The 11567-nt window shown below is 39.1% G+C and overlaps 1 long non-coding RNA gene across 1 annotated transcript; it reads left to right on the forward strand.

Annotated features, from left to right (window-relative positions):
• Positions 1-255: 255 nt before the first annotated feature.
• Positions 256-9398, forward strand: LOC122019767. Its single transcript, XR_006122025.1, has 3 exons — positions 256-392; positions 493-594; positions 9366-9398. It is a non-coding gene; the product is annotated as an uncharacterized LOC122019767 (long non-coding RNA).
• The last annotated feature ends 2169 nt before the right edge of the window (positions 9399-11567 follow it).

Here is an 11567-nt window from a genome sequence, read left to right on the forward strand (position 1 = left end):
GTCGATTTCAGGCCCGTGTCGTGTTCCGCTTCTCGTCGTCAAATCCAGCTCTCCAGCTTGATCGGAGCCATCTATTCTTCCGAGTCGCGACAACTCGAGCCGTGTCCCATCCGAGGGCGCCCCCCTGGGCCAGGGTACGTTCTCCGTTCATATTCTTTATATGCATTTCATTATTTTATGACTTAGCCTGTTACTTTTATATTCGTTGGATCTGCCTCGAGCATCGGGGTACCGGGGGCCGGGTTAACCCGGTCACTGACTGCAGGTAGCGTTGACCAGAGGACTTTTGAAGACTTAGTCAACACGGGAGCCATCTCAGCACACCCCCTTCCGAGACGTCGCGACTGCAGTCAACATTTCATCCACCTCACCCGACGGTCCGTCTGACTCAGGTTCCGGACCGGATCATACATTATGGATATCATAGTGATATTGATTGCTTTTGTTGTTCATTTATATGTTTCAATATTAATTTATATTTGTGAAAGACAGATATTCTCATCTCATGGGGGAATACAAAAGCACACAAAGATATCTGCTTTATTGCCTAAGAAGACTATAAGAAATGTTGCATTGAGGTGCCAATGGATCACAGTAAGCTCCTTTTTTACTGTGATGAGTTTTATGTAAAATTCTAGTTTGGCATTTATGGTTTTACTTGTGCTCATAACTTTAGCTACAATTCCTAATAATGATATTTTACCTTTGCACTTATCTCAAGTGATCTGATATAATGTTTCTTTGATTTCTTGATTTTCTTTTTACAACTACATGGTATTATTTTTTTCTCTCTTCATTTCATATGCTCTTTACCAATTAATATCTTGGATAACATACAAGCAAATATTGCATTTTTTCTACAACTTGCAGGAACTTGCATCCTGCTTAAGACTCTTGTACTAGTTGCTGCCTCTATTGGTTTTAACATTTATTTTAAAATCAAAATTTAATTTTGATGTTTGTGCCTAATTTTCTTCAAGATTCAAATTGTCCTTTTCTTGCATGTCGAATTTAGCTTGTGGAGTAACATACTCTAATATATCTCTGATTTCCATACTATGGTGCGCGAATGTGATCCAGTTGCCCAGCAACATCCTTTGCTTGCTTAACCATCTTATCGCGCCCCATGTGACATATATTTTAAGTAGCATGAAATATTGCTCCACTTATTCAATGAGAGGTTATATCTAATGTCAAAATTTTCTTTAATTTTTTACTTATATTTCCATTGGATTTGACAACTCAGTCAATTAGATCCGCTGACAAATGAATATATTCTTTTTTTTTTTAATGATTGAAAGAGTTTTACCTGTTTAACCATTTTTTTCATTGGGCTTGTCATGATTATACGAGCAAAGTTGATTAGTCTTCAATATGTTTTTTTTTTGTAAAAAAAAAAATCAATGCCGGGCTTCCACATAGGACACTACTACTTGTTATTCTTGCTGTTCTTGATGTGAATGTGTTACACAACTTTTAGATTTACTACGTTGTCCTTTTTTCTACCACATAGTGACATAAAGTAACTTATGGATTATAGTGGTTGTCCATTGAGTTAAAGTTTGCATTGTTTCTCTATCTTTGATATATAAGTTAGTTATCTTCTTTATCAAATATTGAATTATTTTACATTAATCTCATCCTTCTATTAATGTTTCAGTTTACAACATTAAAAAAAAATACTATTCTAATCAATCTCAGTATGATGAAATCAGAAGTGAATAGAGCGAATTCGTTTACTTCTATGTGGATGTCTAAGTGTAGGCTGTGATATAAATTTTGAATTGTATTTAAAGATTTTTAGATACAAAAGCTTTTAGATAAAGTTAGTCAAACTTATCTTTTGTGAATATATTTTTGGGCTATATTTAGGGATTTATGGATACAAAAGGTTTTGGGTGAAGTTGGTTACACATGTTTAATGAATACACTTTTAGGTTGTATTTGATAGATATTTATGATAATTTTGTTCAATTTTGGTGATGAAAAATATTGTATTGTAGTAAAATATTATGATATACACTTTTGTCAATTAAAAATTGTATTACAGTAAAATATTGTCAATTACTTTGACACTATAAACAAATAGTAGAGTAATACAACACAAAAGATTTCGACAAATGTAAATACTGACATAGTTAAAGAAACAATTTACTTCACCACTGATCAAATTTATGAAGTCATTGGAATAAATTATTTTGCTAAATTGAAATTTTTGTTAAACTAAAATATGTTCTATTACATCTACACTACGATGAAGTAATATAACATAAAATACTTTGACCAAGTCAAATTATGCAGAAGTAAAAAATAAATATTTACTGCACCAGAATATAAAACTTGTGATGTTGTATACATATTTGACTTCGTTAATTAATGTAACCTACGAAGTAATATATCATCAACCACTTCAGTACTTTTATGGATCCCGATGAAGTAATAGAATTTTTTTTACTTTAAAAACCGTTCGATTTTGAATCAATTTTAGACTGGTGATAAACTTTGATAATTGTATGGCAAAATAATAAATTGACCATTTTACTTTACGTGCGTTTACTTCGGTAATTATCTACCTATTATTTTGGATAATATTTGAAGCCTATTATTCATTTTCACATAGTGACTCTTCTCTCTCTCTATCTTTTTAATGAATAACTCTCTTCTCTCTCCTTTGGGGCAAAAGACGAATATGCTCGCCCCCAGGGCCCCCGCCAGCCCGTCCAGGGCCAACACGGAGGAGGTAAATCACGGTAACTGAGAAGGCAAGTGGCAGGTGGAGTGAGTTTTACACCAGTTGCAGGGATTTACGCCCTGCCATCCCCGAGAATCGACCTCTAGACCTTATGGGGCATCAACCCTACCACTTACCATCTCAAGTAGCCTGTGGGGGTCTCTTCTCTCTCCTTTTTTTTTTTATGAAAGATAAATTATATCATCAAGAAAAGGTGTACAACTATACACGTCCAAGGATAACCAACTGTTTCTGATGAAATATCAGATCCAACTATATATCGGAGGTATGAACCCTATGCAAGCCCATATACATGTAGTGTACTCTCACTGTACCATCTCCCAGAATACCACCAATAGACAACCAATGCCCTATATGCTCACAGTACCATCCCCCTAATACAATCAATGCCAGTACTCTCACTGTACTATCCTCCGAAGATGCTGATAATACTGGCAATCCTAGCAATGCCTTGGAGCACAAACGTGAGCACCTCCACGTATTGACTCAGAAGAATGTTGAATCCATCCTCAACCTGACTTCTCCGACATCTGTGTCCCATCTGAGTCAGCTGTGTGGCTCTGTGATCTATAGCAACTATGCGCTTGGCACTGGCCATATGCTGAAATCAGTGCATCCTGTCTCCACCGGCAACTACAATGCTGGGTCCAACCCTAAGATGGTGGTTCCATGAATCTACTTGAGATAAGTCCCACCACACCAAAGCTATCATCCCGCCAAAGGTCGTTGCCCCACTTTTAGCAAGTGGTCAGCTATTAACGGATTTATCGTGTTTTTATTGTGAGCCATTTGCTGCGGTCTAGATAGATCCTTATGGTGGATCTATGAATCCTCTTGGGCTTTTTGGCAAACCCCCAGCCATTAACAGATTTAGTGCGATCCTTACTACGAGTCATTTACTATGGACTAGATAAATTATTATAGTGATCTATTCACTAGCCCTCTTGGACTTTTTGGCAAAATCCCAGCCATCAACGAATTTGATGCTGTCTTACCGTGAGCCGTTTGCTGTAGACTAGATAGATCAATTATGATGAATCTATTTATCATCCTCACCCATGCCTCCTACCTCTCTTGCCCTCTCCATAGCCAAAGTGTACAAAATGCAACCTCATTCCTTCACTACACACAATATCCCCTTGCTATACAAAATATGAAGTGCCCACCCTCTCCTGTACAACCCCACCATGACCACTATTTTGTAGTGTCCCTCACGCTTGTATACATCAGCACCACTACACAAAATAAATGTGGTCCCTCACAAGCATGACTTATGTACACCTCCATGCTAATGCTGCTTCCATCGGTGCTCTATCCTACAACTCCATGTCAAGAAGCATACTACCCTAATTAGCAAGCCTTATGGAGCTGGAGCCTCATGTCATGCATCCAAAACCAAGTAAGACTGCACGTTTCCCTTTTTTCCCTCTTTTTTCCTTTTTCTTTTTCCCTTTTTTTTTTCTCCCCACGTCATTCTCCTAGAAGAAAAATCGCACCCCACAATACATAAAATAAAAGCAAAATAAAAAGCAAAAGCAAAACACAACAAACAAGTGCAGTAGCTCCCGTGAGAGCCCTTGGATAAGTAAAAATGGTATAGCACAATGCAAGTGTACAAGGACTGGCCTTTCGGCGGTACTCATGTCTGACAAAGTCTCAGATCAGAGTAAAGACCCAAGGACCGGTATACATGAATTTGCACACTCCTGAGAATCCTCTCAATGTCTAACTGCCTCTCCTCAAAGAAACTACTATTTCTAGCCCTCCATACATAATGTATCATAGATGACAAGGCAAGATGATGAGCCTTTGTCAGCATCCTACTCCCACGGTAATGTCTTCCGAAGACTCTCAGCGTCCGCCGGTAGGTGGACATCTCCGGTCGCATGTGAAGCCAGTCTCTGATCCTCCTCCATAACTCTGCGATAGGGGGGCACCCGAAGAATAGATGCTCCTGTGTCTCTAGAACCTGTCCACAAAAAGTGCACTGCTGGTCCTCTAGATAGTCCTGTCTGTCTCTGGTGGGAAGACGCCTCTGTGCCAGCATCCAGAATGTAACTGTGTGACTCTACTGTAAGTAGGTCTTCCACACTGCCCGGGCCCATGGCTTCTTAGGGCTAGGATGCCTAAAGAAGTCATATGCCCGGGCCACCCCTCCATCCTGAGCAAACCAAGCTGCTAGCCTCTGTCTAGCATCCTCCTGTGACCCGGCATCCGATATGTACTAGATGCTTCAAAAGGGAAGAGTTTGTATGCTTACTCCTCCATCACCATATGTCAATGTCCCTTAGATAGGTGTGATGGACCCATCGGATCCAGAGGGCATCCTGCTTATCATGTATGCGCCAAAGCAACCTGGATAATAAAGCAGTGTTCCATGCAGATAACTCCCTAAACCCCAGCCGCCCTTCTTCTTTAGACTTACACATCTCAGTTCAAGCAATTGGGGGTGGGGGGGGGTGCTTGGATGTCCAAAGAAAGCTCCGACACAAGCTATAAATACGCTCCATAACTCCCTTCAACAATGACAAGATAGACATCCAATAGTATTCCACCCTCTGCAACACATACTATATCAACTGCCCCCTCCCCGCATAAGAGAGGGTAACTTTCGGCCACACATTGATCCTCTTGATCAATGCATCCAACAAGGGACCATAGTCCACAATTTTAAGTTTCTTTGATGCCAAAGAAATCCCCAAATATCTATAAGGCATGTGCCCCTCTTGGTAACTTATGATTGTGAACAACTCCTGTCACACATCCTCCTCTAGACCAACCATATAAATACATGATTTCACTAGATTCGGTCGCACACCTGCCATCATCCCAAAATACTCCAAGCATCCCATCAGAATGCTCGTGGAGGAGCTATCACCCCTAGAGAACAATAGTAGATCATCAGCATATGCAAGGTGGGCAATCCTGAGTTCTTGACATCTCAAGTGGAAGTGAAAATCTACTCTCCATATATATGGCAACGAGATACGGAGAGAGAGGGTCCCCCTGTCACAGTCTTCTGGCACCCCTGAAGTGACCATGTATGCCACCATTGATGGGCAAGGAGAAGCTAGTGGTGGTGACACATTCATGGATCCAAGCAATGAAAGTGGGGGGGGGGGGGACTATAGTCCTGCAAGAGCCTCCATCAAGAAATACCAGTGAACAATATCAAAAATTTTCTGTAGGTCTACCTTCATAGTGCTCCTAGGGGATATTATCTTCCTTGTGTAATTCTTTATGATCTCTTGTGTTAAATTAATTTTAACACCCACAAAATTATAAGATAAGTATATGAGTGTTATTTGCTTTAGAGCATAAAAGAAGAATCAAAAGAAAAAGAAATAAGAGAAATAAAAAGAAGAGGTGAAGGTTTGAACCTTGAACTTCTCACAAATGATAGAAATAAAGTTATGTATGATAACCACTAGGATAATGAATAATATATGAATGGGAAATGATGGAAATTGTAATTAAAAGTGAGGATATAATTAAGTGAGGGAACAAGAGAAAATCAAGTAGCTTTCTTCCCCTTGTTTACCTCTTGGTTAAGAAAAGGAGTAAGCAAAAGACAAGTTGTCTTTCTTCCTTTTCTTCTCTATTTTCATGGAGTTTAAGAGGATAATGAAGAGAAGAATTAAGAGAAAGGAATGAGGACATATTCTCATTCGAAAAAATACATGCATGAATTAAGGAAGAAGGGAAGCAAAGTTCATCTTTGTAACTTCCACCCACTTAGCATAAAAAGGAAAAGAAGAAAAGGATTTCATTTTTCTTCCTTCTCCCTCACCATTGCCGAAACTAGAAGCCCTCCTCCCTCATCTCCACAAGCCAAGTTTAGGTTTCTCCCTAATAGGAAACTAAATTACAAGAAGGAGCCTTCAATGTGCACCCCTCCAAGCAAGAGAAATCAAAAGGAGTACTAGCCTCCTTCCTCTTCACCAAGGGTACCATTTCTTTAAGGATTAACAAGGGAACACTAGGTAAGCTTCCCCTCACCTGTGGTACAATAGTTTATATGGTTTTCTATGAAGATAGATCGCTTAAAAACCTAAGGTTTGCTTTATGAGAATTTCGGCCAAGATAAGAGGAAGTGCTTAAGAAATTTGTAACTAGATATACTTATTATTTTTCTTTGTGATATGTATCTTATATAAGAGGTTAATCTAAGGTTTTCATGCTAGAATGAACAAAGAGAACTTAGATCCATGAACCTTAGAATCTTGGCCAAGCATGAACAAGAGGACTAGGTAAGCTTAAGACACAAACTAAGCATGTTTCCTTATTCTTGTGTTATGTACCCTATGATAATGAAGTTGTTAATTTTTTTTCTCTTACTTGTATGTCATGATTGTATGTTTGTTATGAATCCTAATTCATGCTTATGAAGATTCGGTTATGATTAGATTTGAAGTTTAGGAAAGTTTAAACCAAGTCTAGGAGGCTCATGACCTTCTTGATAAAATGATATGAAACTAGTTGATGTTCTTATGTTTGCTTGTTACATAGAAATTTGGTTAGATGTAACTTTCGGCCACACTAAGTTTTAAAGCTATAATGCTTAGATTTTAAACTAAGTTTACTCATGTTTTTCCTTGTAATGATGCCATGAAAAATTTTGTAGAGTTTCCATGCTTTTAGGCCATGTGAAAAACAAAACCAAGCTCACATGTTTCGGCCACCCTTGGGTTAAAAGCCTAGGAAAAATTTAGAACCCAACTTAGATATGCTCATGATGTTCTTGTGATAAATGTTATGAAATGTAGCTGTGGTTTCCATGCTCTTAAGCCACTAGAAACTTAGTTCCATGCTTGATAGGTTTCGGCCAATACTAGTTTAAAGGCCTAGAGAAATTTTGAACCCAACTTATATAGGTTCATGATGTTTCTTGTGATAAGTACTATGAAATGTAGCTGTGGTTTCCATGCTCTTAAGCCACTAGAAACTTAGTTCCATGTTTGATAGGTTTCAGCCAATACTAGTTTAAAGGCCTAGAGAAATTTTGAACCCAACTTATATAGATTCATGATGTTTCTTGTGATAAGTACTATGAAATGTAGTTGTGGTTTCCATGCTCTTATGCCACTAGAAACTTAATTCCATGCTTGATATGTTTCGACCACTACAAGTTTAAAGGCCTAGAGAAATTTAGAACCCAACTTATATATGCTTATGATGTTCTTGTATGTATTTTCCATACTCTTATGCCACTAAAAATCTAGTTCCATGATTTATAGGTTTCGGCCACCTTGAGTTAATGGGTTTAGGAAGTTTGGAATTTAAAACAAATGTGCTTATGATGTTCCTCATGAAAATGTATAAGATATTGGCTTAAGGTTCAACACTTTCATGCTACTTGTAACCTAGAATGAGACATGCTAGGGTTCGGCCATGATAAGGTTAGAAGCTTAAGGAACTTAGAACCCAAACTAAACATGCTTAAGTTGTTCCTTATGAAATATGATATGATATGTGTTTAGGGTTTACATGTTTGCAAGTTGCTTAGAACTTGATTGCTCTTCGTGAAGGTTTCGTCCATGAAAGAATTAGAAACCTAGGAGGGCTTAAAAATTTAGGTTAACATGCTTATGACCTTTCTTATGCTAGTATGTGAAGATATCATGAGATTTTTTGTGTGTTGTCTAGAGATCATGCCCTAATCATGACTTTCGGCCATATGGGTTTAGTGACCTAGATGTACCTCACATGCTATGTAATGAATCAAGAAATGTTATTTAAAGATTCCATGAATGGTTATGTCTTCTTATGATAAGTGATATGCTCTTTTATGTATGCTTATGATCCATGTATGTGCTATGTGCCCAATTATGCATGCTATATGATATGATAAAATGACATGTTCATTATGCAAGCTTATGATCCATGCATGTGCTATGTGCCCAAATATGCATGCTTTATGATATGATAAGTGATATGTTCATGATGTACGTTATGATTCATGCATGTGCTGTGCGCCCAAATATGCATGTTTTATGATATGTTAAGAAACATGATATGCATGAAAGGATAAGAACTATGATATGTATGACATGCTATTTTACTTTATGTATGTCTTGTACCAAGGGTGGGCTCCATAAGCGCCCCGGGGTCGATGGACTAAGAAACGGGCCTCGTTAGGGATGAGCTCCTAAGTGCCCCTAGGTCGATGGACTAAGAAACGGGCCTAGTATGTATGCCTTGTAGGGTTCAAGACTTGCTACCTTGGACCTACATAGGACGCGTGTATTTATGTATGTGGTACAAGCCGGGGCCCTAATCATGTTGAGATTATGTTTAAGTATGTATATTATAGGTTTTCAAAAGACATGTTGCATGATATATGTTTAGGAATTTACCTTGCTTATACTTTATGGTTATGCCACGTTATTTATGATGATGTTTTGCTATGTCAGGATTCATTTGATGTTCATGCTAGAATATGCCATGATACTTTATGATGATTATGTTACGATATGCCATGATATGCTGCTTAATATGATAATTTGTTCCCATGCTGTTTGACTTGTGATTTTGATATGCTATTCGGTTTTTGTGAGTAGGAAAGGAACTTACTGAGCCATGAGTGCTCACAGCTTACTTTCTTGTACCACAGATAAAGGCAAGGAATGGATGTACTAGGGGAGCAGCAGGAGGGGCTAAGAAGATGTGTGTGTGGTAGTGGACTGGCTAAAGGAAAAGACCTGCTTTGTTTAATAAGAAATATGTCATGTTGATATTTTACTTTATGACTCCATGACATTAAGTATGTGTTTGGGTATTAAGACTCAAAAAATTATGATAAGTATGTTATGTGGTTCTTTTATGTCTATGGTGATTTTAATGTAAGAAATGTTTTTTTTTTTTAATTCTCTAAGTAAGACTTCCGCTTTATTAAGCATGTATGTGTCCAAGTAACCCCCGTCGCCTTAGCAGGAGGGGCGGGGCGTTACAGTTTGGTATCAGAGCCAAGTTAGTCTTTCCACTACACACATGTCAAGCCTCCATCCTGCCTCTCCAAGTAAGATTTTATATGCTTAATTTTTTTGTTTGATGCTTAATATTGTGCATGTTTACTTATTCTTTGATTTAGATTAATTTAATTGTTATTTTAGTTTAATTTATATTCTTTGTTTTAGTTTAATTTAACTTTTGTTAATGCCCTAATATTCTGCATGTTTACTTATACTTTGAATTAGGATAGGTATGCATGATGGTAGGATAGGAATAGTAATAACCTTATGACAGCGAATAGGGATAACGATAATTTGTTATTGTTTAATGAAGATAAGCATGGCTAGGAGACGTACTACCCGAGCAGACGAGGCTATCACTCCACCAGATCTGACTCAGGTAGTCACCGACCTTCAACGTAAGATCACGGAACAACAACAGTTGATCACGACCTTGATGGGTCAACAAGGAACCCCTACCACCCCACCAGTAGTTCAGAACGCAGTGCCAGTTGTGCCAATAGCTGCACCAGTACCACCGGTAGCTCCTGCCCCAGTGGTTCGACAGGAGACCTACTTGATACAGTGGCTGAGGCTGAAGCCGGAGAACTTCTCGGGTACTGGGCTGGCCTGAATCAGAGAAGATCAAATGCGTATCTTTCTGCTTCTCTGGAGATGCGAGAATGTGGTGGGAAAGAGTTAAAGCTAAGAGGCAAGTTAATCTGATGAATTGGACGGACTTCGAGACAGAGTTCTTCGAAGAATTCTTCCATACGCATTTAACGAACCGGCATTACGATGAGTTCACCGAATTCCGGCAAGGTGACTTATCAGTAAACGAAGCAGTAAAGCTCTTCAACCGTCTAGCACGCCTTTGTCCTGAATTAGTGCGTACAGAGAGAGAAAGGGTCAGACTGATGCTGAAGATGCTTCAACCCAAGATAGCACTGAACGTGGCCGGCGGAGTTAATAGACCGCAGACTACAGAGGAATTAGTCAGCAGTGCACTGATTACGGAACATTATCAGAAAGCGATGAAGGAGAATAAAGGTCAGACACGAGCCGAAGGACAGAGACCCCAGAGTACCAAACCAGGCTGGAAAGGAACTTCTACCGGAAAAAGAAAGCAGTGGGACAATGCAAAAAGTGAGTCAGTAAATAAGCAACCGAGATACCCCCAGTGTTCTACTTGTGGGAAGCTACATTCTGGATTGTGTCACAAAGGTACAAGAAAGTGCTATAATTGCGGACAGGAAGGACATTTGGCCAGAGACTGTGCTACTCAGTTGCAGGCACCATTCCAACAGAACAACCAGAACAGGAGTGCCCCTTCACAGCTACACCAGATGCAAACCGCTATAGAAGGGACTTTGATCAGCCAAGGGAGATTGGAAGCCCCGCCAGCGACGACGAATGCTAGGGTGTTCGCAATTACTAATGAGGATGAGGCGAACGCCTCTACTGTCGTTACAGGTCAGCTGCCTATTTTTAATCAGCATGCTTTAGTATTGTTTGATACTGGGGCGACACACTCGTTCGTCTCAACACCATTTGCAAAGAAATTAGACATACCACCTCAAACACTAAATGGTACGTTCTTAACAACCCTACCATCCGGGGAAGTTATGCCATCGGATCAAATGCTGCGGGTCGTACCTATCCGAATTGCAGACAGAGAACTCTACTGCAATCTGATAGTACTTGACATGCGGGATTTTGACATTATACTGGGCATGGACTTTTTGAGAAAGTACGGATCCTCAATAGAGTGCCGTAATAAGAAGGTAGTCTTCCGACCTGAAGCTGAACCGATGTTTGAATTTGTTGGGGAATCTGGGAAAGAAACTGAAAGATTCTTATCAGCA

Source organism: Zingiber officinale, chromosome 9A, assembly GCF_018446385.1.
Source record: "Zingiber officinale cultivar Zhangliang chromosome 9A, Zo_v1.1, whole genome shotgun sequence".
Classification (NCBI taxonomy): domain Eukaryota; kingdom Viridiplantae; phylum Streptophyta; class Magnoliopsida; order Zingiberales; family Zingiberaceae; genus Zingiber; species Zingiber officinale.